Source organism: Ambystoma mexicanum, chromosome 11 (assembly GCF_040938575.1).
Source record: "Ambystoma mexicanum isolate Mex_15411 chromosome 11, UKY_AmexF1_1, whole genome shotgun sequence".
Taxonomy (NCBI): Eukaryota; Metazoa; Chordata; class Amphibia; order Caudata; family Ambystomatidae; genus Ambystoma; species Ambystoma mexicanum.
In genome coordinates, this window is record NC_090934.1 from 1179608481 (window position 1) to 1179620646 (window position 12166).

The 12166-nt window shown below is 50.5% G+C and overlaps 10 non-coding genes across 10 annotated transcripts; all 10 read left to right on the forward strand.

Moving 5' to 3' along the window:
* Positions 1–204: 204 nt before the first annotated feature.
* TRNAL-CAG (transfer RNA leucine (anticodon CAG)) lies at positions 205–287 on the forward strand. Its single transcript has one exon. It is a non-coding gene; the product is annotated as a tRNA-Leu (tRNA).
* Positions 288–1307: 1020 nt separating this feature from the next.
* On the forward strand, positions 1308–1390 carry TRNAL-CAG (transfer RNA leucine (anticodon CAG)). The gene has a single exon. It is a non-coding gene; the product is annotated as a tRNA-Leu (tRNA).
* A 482-nt stretch (positions 1391–1872) lies between these two features.
* Positions 1873–1955, forward strand: TRNAL-CAG (transfer RNA leucine (anticodon CAG)). Its single transcript has one exon. It is a non-coding gene; the product is annotated as a tRNA-Leu (tRNA).
* A 1580-nt stretch (positions 1956–3535) lies between these two features.
* Positions 3536–3618, forward strand: TRNAL-CAG (transfer RNA leucine (anticodon CAG)). Its single transcript has one exon. It is a non-coding gene; the product is annotated as a tRNA-Leu (tRNA).
* Positions 3619–4638: 1020 nt separating this feature from the next.
* TRNAL-CAG (transfer RNA leucine (anticodon CAG)) lies at positions 4639–4721 on the forward strand. Its single transcript has one exon. It is a non-coding gene; the product is annotated as a tRNA-Leu (tRNA).
* A 1566-nt stretch (positions 4722–6287) lies between these two features.
* On the forward strand, positions 6288–6370 carry TRNAL-CAG (transfer RNA leucine (anticodon CAG)). The gene has a single exon. It is a non-coding gene; the product is annotated as a tRNA-Leu (tRNA).
* A 1566-nt stretch (positions 6371–7936) lies between these two features.
* Positions 7937–8019, forward strand: TRNAL-CAG (transfer RNA leucine (anticodon CAG)). Its single transcript has one exon. It is a non-coding gene; the product is annotated as a tRNA-Leu (tRNA).
* Positions 8020–8501: 482 nt separating this feature from the next.
* Positions 8502–8584, forward strand: TRNAL-CAG (transfer RNA leucine (anticodon CAG)). The gene has a single exon. It is a non-coding gene; the product is annotated as a tRNA-Leu (tRNA).
* A 1020-nt stretch (positions 8585–9604) lies between these two features.
* On the forward strand, positions 9605–9687 carry TRNAL-CAG (transfer RNA leucine (anticodon CAG)). Its single transcript has one exon. It is a non-coding gene; the product is annotated as a tRNA-Leu (tRNA).
* A 1566-nt stretch (positions 9688–11253) lies between these two features.
* TRNAL-CAG (transfer RNA leucine (anticodon CAG)) lies at positions 11254–11336 on the forward strand. The gene has a single exon. It is a non-coding gene; the product is annotated as a tRNA-Leu (tRNA).
* The last annotated feature ends 830 nt before the right edge of the window (positions 11337–12166 follow it).

Consider the following 12166-nt stretch of genomic DNA (forward strand, 5'->3'; position numbering starts at 1 on the left):
CCTTTTAACTGGGCCTAGTGGGAATGAAGTGACATTTTTAAAATGGATGGGGAGGGTGGTGGGTTAGGAGGGGTGGGTGGGATGCGCGAGAGTATATTCCTGGCAGACTGTGGAGACATTTTAGGAAATCCAAGAGGATTTAAGTGTGGTCAAAGACTTGCCAACATAGCCTCTAAGCCGATTCAGGCGAGCGCCTAAGGCAGAGTCAGGATGGCCGAGTGGTCTAAGGCGCTGCGTTCAGGTCGCAGTCTCCTCTGGAGGCGTGGGTTCGAATCCCACTTCTGACATGCCTGAAATGGGTTTTTACTTTTCATGTGATTGCATTCCACGCTTCCTATAACTGCCGGCCACGGATTTCTGGAACAGGGAGATGGAGTTGGAGCTTGCTCCACACACTCCCGTCCTCCAGCTAGGTCTGCAGTTGGTCCTGGAATGCTTGACTGCCCTTTTGGCAGGTGTACTACAGTGCTTAAATGAAAAACCGTCTTAGGACTGTGCTAGCTTTGTGGACTTGCAAATGGGCGCAGCGCGGCATTTTGTCTTTGGAAAAAATGCATAAAGAACCCAACGTCTTGTCCTTTTCACTGGGCCTAGTTGGAATGAAGTGACCTATTTGAAATGGGGGTCAGGTGGAAAGTTAGTGTGACATAGTGGGAGGCAGATGGAGGAGTGAGTGGGGGGAAGCGAGAGGTAAAAAGGCAGGCAGAGGAGTGAACACAGTTCTTCCTCCTCGCCCTCTGCCCAACCAACCACCTGCCTGCCCAAACGGCCACGAACGGCCATTGTATATAGGCTTTGCTGGCAGAACTCTTTAGCCCTGTAATTTAGAGTGAGTCCTGTGCAGGAGTACAGGGAGATCAGGCCGGCCCATACACAGTCCTTTCAGCCTAAACAGGCTCCCCGGCACTAGTGCCCAACCTCTTGTGACCAAGAAGGCTCTAGCACACTGCCTGAACCTCCTGAAGGGTTGGACACAGTGCATGCTTTTATTTGCATAAACCAGCCCGCCTCCTGCCTTCCTATTTCCTGAGGTGTAGTTGCTCGTGTCTGTTAACAGGTGGCAGGCAGCACCGTTCTGCAGAAACATGAAAGACTCATGTGTGCTTGTGACAAGTAGCTGCTGTACATAGGGATTGAACCCTGCACGTCTGTGCCAGTAGTCGTTGTATGAGTGCTGCCCTGCCTGTGATTATTCTTTTGGGAGGAATTTGGAGACTTTAATGCAATAGGAGAGGATTTTAGGCGGGTGGTCTTTGAGACTTTCCAACATTGCCTCTAAGCCGCATCTGAGGGGTGCAAACGGCAGAGTCAGGATGGCCGAGTGGTCTAAGGCGCTGCGTTCAGGTCGCAGTCTCCGCTGGAGGCGTGGGTTCGAATCCCACCTCTGACATGTCTGTAACAGATTTTTTCTTTTCATTTGATTGTAACATTCCAGGCGTCCTATAACTGCTGGCCAAGGCTTTCTGGAACAGGGAGATGGAGTTGGAGCACGCACTGCAGGCCTCATGGTTGATTTCCAGTGCTTCCTGTATTTCCTCGCTTCTTTTTTGGGAAAGTGAACTCCAGTGAAAAACCATCTTTGGACTGGGCCGGCCTTGTGGACATGCAAACGGGCGCACCGCGACATTTTGCCTTTGGAAAAAATGCATAAAGAACCCAATGTGTTGTCCTTTTAACTGGGCCTAGTGGGAATGAAGTGACATTTTTAAAATGGATGGGGAGGGTGGTGGGTTAGGAGGGGTGGGTGGGATGCGCGAGAGTATATTCCTGGCAGACTGTGGAGACATTTTAGGAAATCCAAGAGGATTTAAGTGTGGTCAAAGACTTGCCAACATAGCCTCTAAGCCGATTCAGGCGAGCGCCTAAGGCAGAGTCAGGATGGCCGAGTGGTCTAAGGCGCTGCGTTCAGGTCGCAGTCTCCTCTGGAGGCGTGGGTTCGAATCCCACTTCTGACATGCCTGAAATGGGTTTTTACTTTTCATGTGATTGCATTCCACGCTTCCTATAACTGCCGGCCACGGATTTCTGGAACAGGGAGATGGAGTTGGAGCTTGCTCCACACACTCCCGTCCTCCAGCTAGGTCTGCAGTTGGTCCTGGAATGCTTGACTGCCCTTTTGGCAGGTGTACTACAGTGCTTAAATGAAAAACCGTCTTAGGACTGTGCTAGCTTTGTGGACTTGCAAATGGGCGCAGCGCGGCATTTTGTCTTTGGAAAAAATGCATAAAGAACCCAACGTCTTGTCCTTTTCACTGGGCCTAGTTGGAATGAAGTGACCTATTTGAAATGGGGGTCAGGTGGAAAGTTAGTGTGACATAGTGGGAGGCAGATGGAGGAGTGAGTGGGGGGAAGCGAGAGGTAAAAAGGCAGGCAGAGGAGTGAACACAGTTCTTCCTCCTCGCCCTCTGCCCAACCAACCACCTGCCTGCCCAAACGGCCCCGAACGGCCACGAACGGCCATTGTATATAGGCTTTGCTGGCAGAACTCTTTAGCCCTGTAATTTAGAGTGAGTCCTGTGCAGGAGTACAGGGAGATCAGGCCGGCCCATACACAGTCCTTTCAGCCTAAACAGGCTCCCCGGCACTAGTGCCCAACCTCTTGTGACCAAGAAGGCTCTAGCACACTGCCTGAACCTCCTGAAGGGTTGGACACAGTGCATGCTTTTATTTGCATAAACCAGCCCGCCTCCTGCCTTCCTATTTCCTGAGGTGTAGTTGCTCGTGTCTGTTAACAGGTGGCAGGCAGCACCGTTCTGCAGAAACATGAAAGACTCATGTGTGCTTGTGACAAGTAGCTGCTGTACATAGGGATTGAACCCTGCACGTCTGTGCCAGTAGTCGTTGTATGAGTGCTGCCCTGCCTGTGATTATTCTTTTGGGAGGAATTTGGAGACTTTAATGCAATAGGAGAGGATTTTAGGCGGGTGGTCTTTGAGACTTTCCAACATTGCCTCTAAGCCGCATCTGAGGGGTGCAAACGGCAGAGTCAGGATGGCCGAGTGGTCTAAGGCGCTGCGTTCAGGTCGCAGTGGGTTCGAATCCCACCTCTGACATGTCTGTAACAGATTTTTTCTTTTCATTTGATTGTAACATTCCAGGCGTCCTATAACTGCTGGCCAAGGCTTTCTGGAACAGGGAGATGGAGTTGGAGCACGCACTGCAGGCCTCATGGTTGATTTCCAGTGCTTCCTGTATTTCCTCGCTTCTTTTTTGGGAAAGTGAACTCCAGTGAAAAACCATCTTTGGACTGGGCCGGCCTTGTGGACATGCAAACGGGCGCACCGCGACATTTTGCCTTTGGAAAAAATGCATAAAGAACCCAATGTGTTGTCCTTTTAACTGGGCCTAGTGGGAATGAAGTGACATTTTTAAAATGGATGGGGAGGGTGGTGGGTTAGGAGGGGTGGGTGGGATGCGCGAGAGTATATTCCTGGCAGACTGTGGAGACATTTTAGGAAATCCAAGAGGATTTAAGTGTGGTCAAAGACTTGCCAACATAGCCTCTAAGCCGATTCAGGCGAGCGCCTAAGGCAGAGTCAGGATGGCCGAGTGGTCTAAGGCGCTGCGTTCAGGTCGCAGTCTCCTCTGGAGGCGTGGGTTCGAATCCCACTTCTGACATGCCTGAAATGGGTTTTTACTTTTCATGTGATTGCATTCCACGCTTCCTATAACTGCCGGCCACGGATTTCTGGAACAGGGAGATGGAGTTGGAGCTTGCTCCACACACTCCCGTCCTCCAGCTAGGTCTGCAGTTCGTCCTGGAATGCTTCACTGCCCTTTTGGCAGGTGTACTACAGTGCTTAAATGAAAAACCGTCTTAGGACTGTGCTAGCTTTGTGGACTTGCAAATGGGCGCAGCGCAGCATTTTGTCTTTGGAAAAAATGCATAAAGAACCCAACGTCTTGTCCTTTTCACTGGGCCTAGTTGGAATGAAGTGACCTATTTGAAATGGAGGTCAGGAGGAAAGTTAGTGTGACATAGTGGGAGGCAGATGGAGGAGTGAGTGGGGGGAAGCGAGAGGTAAAAAGGCAGGCAGAGGAGTGAACACAGTTCTTCCTCCTCGCCCTCTGCCCAACCAACCACCTGTCTGCCCAAACGGCCCCGAACGGCCATTGTATATAGGCTTTGCTGGCAGAACTCTTTAGCCCTATCATTTAGAGTGAGTCCTGTGCAGGAGTACAGGGAGATCAGGCCGGCCCATACACAGTCCTTTCAGCCTAAACAGGCTCCCCGGGACTAGTGCCCAACCTCTTGTGACCAAGAAGGCTCTAGCACACTGCCTGAACCTCCTGAAGGGTTGGACACAGTGCATGCTTTTATTTGCATAAACCAGCCCGCCTCCTGCCTTCCTATTTCCTGAGGTGTAGTTGCTTGTGTCTGTTAACAGGTGGCAGGCAGCACCGTTCTGCAGAAACATGAAAGACTCATGTGTGCTTGTGACAAGTAGCTGCTGTACATAGGGATTGAACCCTGCACGTCTGTGCCAGTAGTCGTTGTATGAGTGCTGCCCTGCCTGTGATTATTCTTTTGGGAGGAATTGGGAGACTTTAATGCAATAGGAGAGGATTTTAGGCGGGTGGTCTTTGAGACTTTCCAACATTGCCTCTAAGCCGCATCTGAGGGGTGCAAATGGCAGAGTCAGGATGGCCGAGTGGTCTAAGGCGCTGCGTTCAGGTCGCAGTCTCCTCTGGAGGCGTGGGTTCGAATCCCACTTCTGACATGTCTGTAACAGAATTTTTCTTTTCATTTGATTGTAACATTCCAGGCGTCCTATAACTGCTGGCCAAGGCTTTCTGGAACAGGGAGATGGAGTTGGAGCACGCACTGCAGGCCTCATGGTTGATTTCCAGTGCTTCCTGTATTTCCTCGCTTCTTTTTTGGGAAAGTGAACTCCAGTGAAAAACCATCTTTGGACTGGGCCGGCCTTGTGGACATGCAAACGGGCGCACCGCGACATTTTGCCTTTGGAAAAAATGCATAAAGAACCCAATGTGTTGTCCTTTTAACTGGGCCTAGTGGGAATGAAGTGACATTTTTAAAATGGATGGGGAGGGTGGTGGGTTAGGAGGGGTGGGTGGGATGCGCAAGAGTATATTCCTGGCAGACTGTGGAGACATTTTAGGAAATCCAAGAGGATTTAAGTGTGGTCAAAGACTTGCCAACATAGCCTCTAAGCCGATTCAGGCAAGCGCCTAAGGCAGAGTCAGGATGGCCGAGTGATCTAAGGTGCTGCGTTCAGGTCTGGGTTCGAATCCCACTTCTGACATGCCTGAAACAGGTTTTTACTTTTCATGTGATTGCATTCCACGCTTCCTATAACTGCCGGCCTCGGACTTCTGGAACAGGGAGATGGAGTTGGAGCTTGCTCCACACACTCCCGTCCTCCAGCTAGGTCTGCAGTTCGTCCTGGAATGCTTCACTGCCCTTTTGGCAGGTGTACTACAGTGCTTAAATGAAAAACCGTCTTAGGACTGTGCTAGCTTTGTGGACTTGCAAATGGGCGCAGCGCGGCATTTTGTCTTTGGAAAAAATGCATAAAGAACCCAACGTCTTGTCCTTTTCACTGGGCCTAGTTGGAATGAAGTGACCTATTTGAAATGGAGGTCAGGAGGAAAGTTAGTGTGACATAGTGGGAGGCAGATGGAGGAGTGAGTGGGGGGAAGCGAGAGGTAAAAAGGCAGGCAGAGGAGTGAACACAGTTCTTCCTCCTTGCCCTCTGCCCAACCAACCACCTGCCTGCCCAAACGGCCACGAACGGCCATTGTATATAGGCTTTGCTGGCAGAACTCTTTAGCCCTGTCATTTAGAGTGAGTCCTGTGCAGGAGTACAGGGAGATCAGGCCGGCCCATACACAGTCCTTTCAGCCTAAACAGGCTCCCCGGGACTAGTGCCCAACCTCTTGTGACCAAGAAGGCTCTAGCACACTGCCTGAACCTCCTGAAGGGTTGGACACAGTGCATGCTTTTATTTGCATAAACCAGCCCGCCTCCTGCCTTCCTATTTCCTGAGGTGTAGTTGCTTGTGTCTGTTAACAGGTGGCAGGCAGCACCGTTCTGCAGAAACATGAAAGACTCATGTGTGCTTGTGACAAGTAGCTGCTGTACATAGGGATTGAACCCTGCACGTCTGTGCCAGTAGTCATTGTATGAGTGCTGCCCTGCCTGTGATTATTCTTTTGGGAGGAATTGGGAGACTTTAATGCAATAGGAGAGGATTTTAGGCGGGTGGTCTTTGAGACTTTCCAACATTGCCTCTAAGCCGCATCTGAGGGGTGCAAATGGCAGAGTCAGGATGGCCGAGTGGTCTAAGACGCTGCGTTCAGGTCGCAGTCTCCTCTGGAGGCGTGGGTTCGAATCCCACTTCTGACATGTCTGTAACAGAATTTTTCTTTTCATTTGATTGTAACATTCCAGGCGTCCTATAACTGCTGGCCAAGGCTTTCTGGAACAGGGAGATGGAGTTGGAGCACGCACTGCAGGCCTCATGGTTGATTTCCAGTGCTTCCTGTATTTCCTCGCTTCTTTTTTGGGAAAGTGAACTCCAGTGAAAAACCATCTTTGGACTGGGCCGGCCTTGTGGACATGCAAACGGGCGCACCGCGACATTTTGCCTTTGGAAAAAATGCATAAAGAACCCAATGTGTTGTCCTTTTAACTGTGCCTAGTGGGAATGAAGTGACATTTTTAAAATGGATGGGGAGGGTGGTGGGTTAGGAGGGGTGGGTGGGATGCGCGAGAGTATATTCCTGGAAGACTGTGGAGACATTTTAGGAAATCCAAGAGGATTTAAGTGTGGTCAAAGACTTGCCAACATAGCCTCTAAGCCGATTCAGGCAAGCGCCTAAGGCAGAGTCAGGATGGCCGAGTGGTCTAAGGTGCTGCGTTCAGGTCTGGGTTCGAATCCCACTTCTGACATGCCTGAAACGGGTTTTTACTTTTCATGTGATTGCATTCCACGCTTCCTATAACTGCCGGCCACAGACTTCTGGAACAGGGAGATGGAGTTGGAGCTTGCTCCACACACTCCCGTCCTCCAGCTAGGTCTGCAGTTCGTCCTGGAATGCTTCACTGCCCTTTTGGCAGGTGTACTACAGTGCTTAAATGAAAAACCGTCTTAGGACTGTGCTAGCTTTGTGGACTTGCAAATGGGCGCAGCGCGGCATTTTGTCTTTGGAAAAAATGCATAAAGAACCCAACGTCTTGTCCTTTTCACTGGGCCTAGTTGGAATGAAGTGACCTATTTGAAATGGGGGTCAGGTGGAAAGTTAGTGTGACATAGTGGGAGGCAGATGGAGGAGTGAGTGGGGGGAAGCGAGAGGTAAAAAGGCAGGCAGAGGAGTGAACACAGTTCTTCCTCCTCGCCCTCTGCCCAACCAACCACCTGCCTGCCCAAACGGCCACGAACGGCCATTGTATATAGGCTTTGCTGGCAGAACTCTTTAGCCCTGTCATTTAGAGTGAGTCCTGTGCAGGAGTACAGGGAGATCAGGCCGGCCCATACACAGTCCTTTCAGCCTAAACAGGCTCCCCGGGACTAGTGCCCAACCTCTTGTGACCAAGAAGGCTCTAGCACACTGCCTGAACCTCCTGAAGGGTTGGACACAGTGCATGCTTTTATTTGCATAAACCAGCCCGCCTCCTGCCTTCCTATTTCCTGAGGTGTAGTTGCTTGTGTCTGTTAACAGGTGGCAGGCAGCACCGTTCTGCAGAAACATGAAAGACTCATGTGTGCTTGTGACAAGTAGCTGCTGTACATAGGGATTGAACCCTGCACGTCTGTGCCAGTAGTCGTTGTATGAGTGCTGCCCTGCCTGTGATTATTCTTTTGGGAGGAATTGGGAGACTTTAATGCAATAGGAGAGGATTTTAGGCGGGTGGTCTTTGAGACTTTCCAACATTGCCTCTAAGCCGCATCTGAGGGGTGCAAACGGCAGAGTCAGGATGGCCGAGTGGTCTAAGGCGCTGCGTTCAGGTCGCAGTCTCCTCTGGAAGCGTGGGTTCGAATCCCACTTCTGACATGTCTGTAACAGAATTTTTCTTTTCATTTGATTGTAACATTCCAGGCGTCCTATAACTGCTGGCCAAGGCTTTCTGGAACAGGGAGATGGAGTTGGAGCACGCACTGCAGGCCTCATGGTTGATTTCCAGTGCTTCCTGTATTTCCTCGCTTCTTTTTTGGGAAAGTGAACTCCAGTGAAAAACCATCTTTGGACTGGGCCGGCCTTGTGGACATGCAAACGGGCGCACCGCGACATTTTGCCTTTGGAAAAAATGCATAAAGAACCCAATGTGTTGTCCTTTTAACTGGGCCTAGTGGGAATGAAGTGACATTTTTAAAATGGATGGGGAGGGTGGTGGGTTAGGAGGGGTGGGTGGGATGCGCGAGAGTATATTCCTGGCAGACTGTGGAGACATTTTAGGAAATCCAAGAGGATTTAAGTGTGGTCAAAGACTTGCCAACATAGCCTCTAAGCCGATTCAGGCGAGCGCCTAAGGCAGAGTCAGGATGGCCGAGTGGTCTAAGGCGCTGCGTTCAGGTCGCAGTCTCCTCTGGAGGCGTGGGTTCGAATCCCACTTCTGACATGCCTGAAATGGGTTTTTACTTTTCATGTGATTGCATTCCACGCTTCCTATAACTGCCGGCCACGGATTTCTGGAACAGGGAGATGGAGTTGGAGCTTGCTCCACACACTCCCGTCCTCCAGCTAGGTCTGCAGTTCGTCCTGGAATGCTTCACTGCCCTTTTGGCAGGTGTACTACAGTGCTTAAATGAAAAACCGTCTTAGGACTGTGCTAGCTTTGTGGACTTGCAAATGGGCGCAGCGCAGCATTTTGTCTTTGGAAAAAATGCATAAAGAACCCAACGTCTTGTCCTTTTCACTGGGCCTAGTTGGAATGAAGTGACCTATTTGAAATGGAGGTCAGGAGGAAAGTTAGTGTGACATAGTGGGAGGCAGATGGAGGAGTGAGTGGGGGGAAGCGAGAGGTAAAAAGGCAGGCAGAGGAGTGAACACAGTTCTTCCTCCTCGCCCTCTGCCCAACCAACCACCTGTCTGCCCAAACGGCCCCGAACGGCCATTGTATATAGGCTTTGCTGGCAGAACTCTTTAGCCCTATCATTTAGAGTGAGTCCTGTGCAGGAGTACAGGGAGATCAGGCCGGCCCATACACAGTCCTTTCAGCCTAAACAGGCTCCCCGGGACTAGTGCCCAACCTCTTGTGACCAAGAAGGCTCTAGCACACTGCCTGAACCTCCTGAAGGGTTGGACACAGTGCATGCTTTTATTTGCATAAACCAGCCCGCCTCCTGCCTTCCTATTTCCTGAGGTGTAGTTGCTTGTGTCTGTTAACAGGTGGCAGGCAGCACCGTTCTGCAGAAACATGAAAGACTCATGTGTGCTTGTGACAAGTAGCTGCTGTACATAGGGATTGAACCCTGCACGTCTGTGCCAGTAGTCGTTGTATGAGTGCTGCCCTGCCTGTGATTATTCTTTTGGGAGGAATTGGGAGACTTTAATGCAATAGGAGAGGATTTTAGGCGGGTGGTCTTTGAGACTTTCCAACATTGCCTCTAAGCCGCATCTGAGGGGTGCAAATGGCAGAGTCAGGATGGCCGAGTGGTCTAAGGCGCTGCGTTCAGGTCGCAGTCTCCTCTGGAGGCGTGGGTTCGAATCCCACTTCTGACATGTCTGTAACAGAATTTTTCTTTTCATTTGATTGTAACATTCCAGGCGTCCTATAACTGCTGGCCAAGGCTTTCTGGAACAGGGAGATGGAGTTGGAGCACGCACTGCAGGCCTCATGGTTGATTTCCAGTGCTTCCTGTATTTCCTCGCTTCTTTTTTGGGAAAGTGAACTCCAGTGAAAAACCATCTTTGGACTGGGCCGGCCTTGTGGACATGCAAACGGGCGCACCGCGACATTTTGCCTTTGGAAAAAATGCATAAAGAACCCAATGTGTTGTCCTTTTAACTGGGCCTAGTGGGAATGAAGTGACATTTTTAAAATGGATGGGGAGGGTGGTGGGTTAGGAGGGGTGGGTGGGATGCGCAAGAGTATATTCCTGGCAGACTGTGGAGACATTTTAGGAAATCCAAGAGGATTTAAGTGTGGTCAAAGACTTGCCAACATAGCCTCTAAGCCGATTCAGGCAAGCGCCTAAGGCAGAGTCAGGATGGCCGAGTGATCTAAGGTGCTGCGTTCAGGTCTGGGTTCGAATCCCACTTCTGACATGCCTGAAACAGGTTTTTACTTTTCATGTGATTGCATTCCACGCTTCCTATAACTGCCGGCCTCGGACTTCTGGAACAGGGAGATGGAGTTGGAGCTTGCTCCACACACTCCCGTCCTCCAGCTAGGTCTGCAGTTCGTCCTGGAATGCTTCACTGCCCTTTTGGCAGGTGTACTACAGTGCTTAAATGAAAAACCGTCTTAGGACTGTGCTAGCTTTGTGGACTTGCAAATGGGCGCAGCGCGGCATTTTGTCTTTGGAAAAAATGCATAAAGAACCCAACGTCTTGTCCTTTTCACTGGGCCTAGTTGGAATGAAGTGACCTATTTGAAATGGAGGTCAGGAGGAAAGTTAGTGTGACATAGTGGGAGGCAGATGGAGGAGTGAGTGGGGGGAAGCGAGAGGTAAAAAGGCAGGCAGAGGAGTGAACACAGTTCTTCCTCCTTGCCCTCTGCCCAACCAACCACCTGCCTGCCCAAACGGCCACGAACGGCCATTGTATATAGGCTTTGCTGGCAGAACTCTTTAGCCCTGTCATTTAGAGTGAGTCCTGTGCAGGAGTACAGGGAGATCAGGCCGGCCCATACACAGTCCTTTCAGCCTAAACAGGCTCCCCGGGACTAGTGCCCAACCTCTTGTGACCAAGAAGGCTCTAGCACACTGCCTGAACCTCCTGAAGGGTTGGACACAGTGCATGCTTTTATTTGCATAAACCAGCCCGCCTCCTGCCTTCCTATTTCCTGAGGTGTAGTTGCTTGTGTCTGTTAACAGGTGGCAGGCAGCACCGTTCTGCAGAAACATGAAAGACTCATGTGTGCTTGTGACAAGTAGCTGCTGTACATAGGGATTGAACCCTGCACGTCTGTGCCAGTAGTCATTGTATGAGTGCTGCCCTGCCTGTGATTATTCTTTTGGGAGGAATTGGGAGACTTTAATGCAATAGGAGAGGATTTTAGGCGGGTGGTCTTTGAGACTTTCCAACATTGCCTCTAAGCCGCATCTGAGGGGTGCAAATGGCAGAGTCAGGATGGCCGAGTGGTCTAAGACGCTGCGTTCAGGTCGCAGTCTCCTCTGGAGGCGTGGGTTCGAATCCCACTTCTGACATGTCTGTAACAGAATTTTTCTTTTCATTTGATTGTAACATTCCAGGCGTCCTATAACTGCTGGCCAAGGCTTTCTGGAACAGGGAGATGGAGTTGGAGCACGCACTGCAGGCCTCATGGTTGATTTCCAGTGCTTCCTGTATTTCCTCGCTTCTTTTTTGGGAAAGTGAACTCCAGTGAAAAACCATCTTTGGACTGGGCCGGCCTTGTGGACATGCAAACGGGCGCACCGCGACATTTTGCCTTTGGAAAAAATGCATAAAGAACCCAATGTGTTGTCCTTTTAACTGTGCCTAGTGGGAATGAAGTGACATTTTTAAAATGGATGGGGAGGGTGGTGGGTTAGGAGGGGTGGGTGGGATGCGCGAGAGTATATTCCTGGAAGACTGTGGAGACATTTTAGGAAATCCAAGAGGATTTAAGTGTGGTCAAAGACTTGCCAACATAGCCTCTAAGCCGATTCAGGCAAGCGCCTAAGGCAGAGTCAGGATGGCCGAGTGGTCTAAGGTGCTGCGTTCAGGTCTGGGTTCGAATCCCACTTCTGACATGCCTGAAACGGGTTTTTACTTTTCATGTGATTGCATTCCACGCTTCCTATAACTGCCGGCCACAGACTTCTGGAACAGGGAGATGGAGTTGGAGCTTGCTCCACACACTCCCGTCCTCCAGCTAGGTCTGCAGTTCGTCCTGGAATGCTTCACTGCCCTTTTGGCAGGTGTACTACAGTGCTTAAATGAAAAACCGTCTTAGGACTGTGCTAGCTTTGTGGACTTGCAAATGGGCGCAGCGCGGCATTTTGTCTTTGGAAAAAATGCATAAAGAACCCAACGT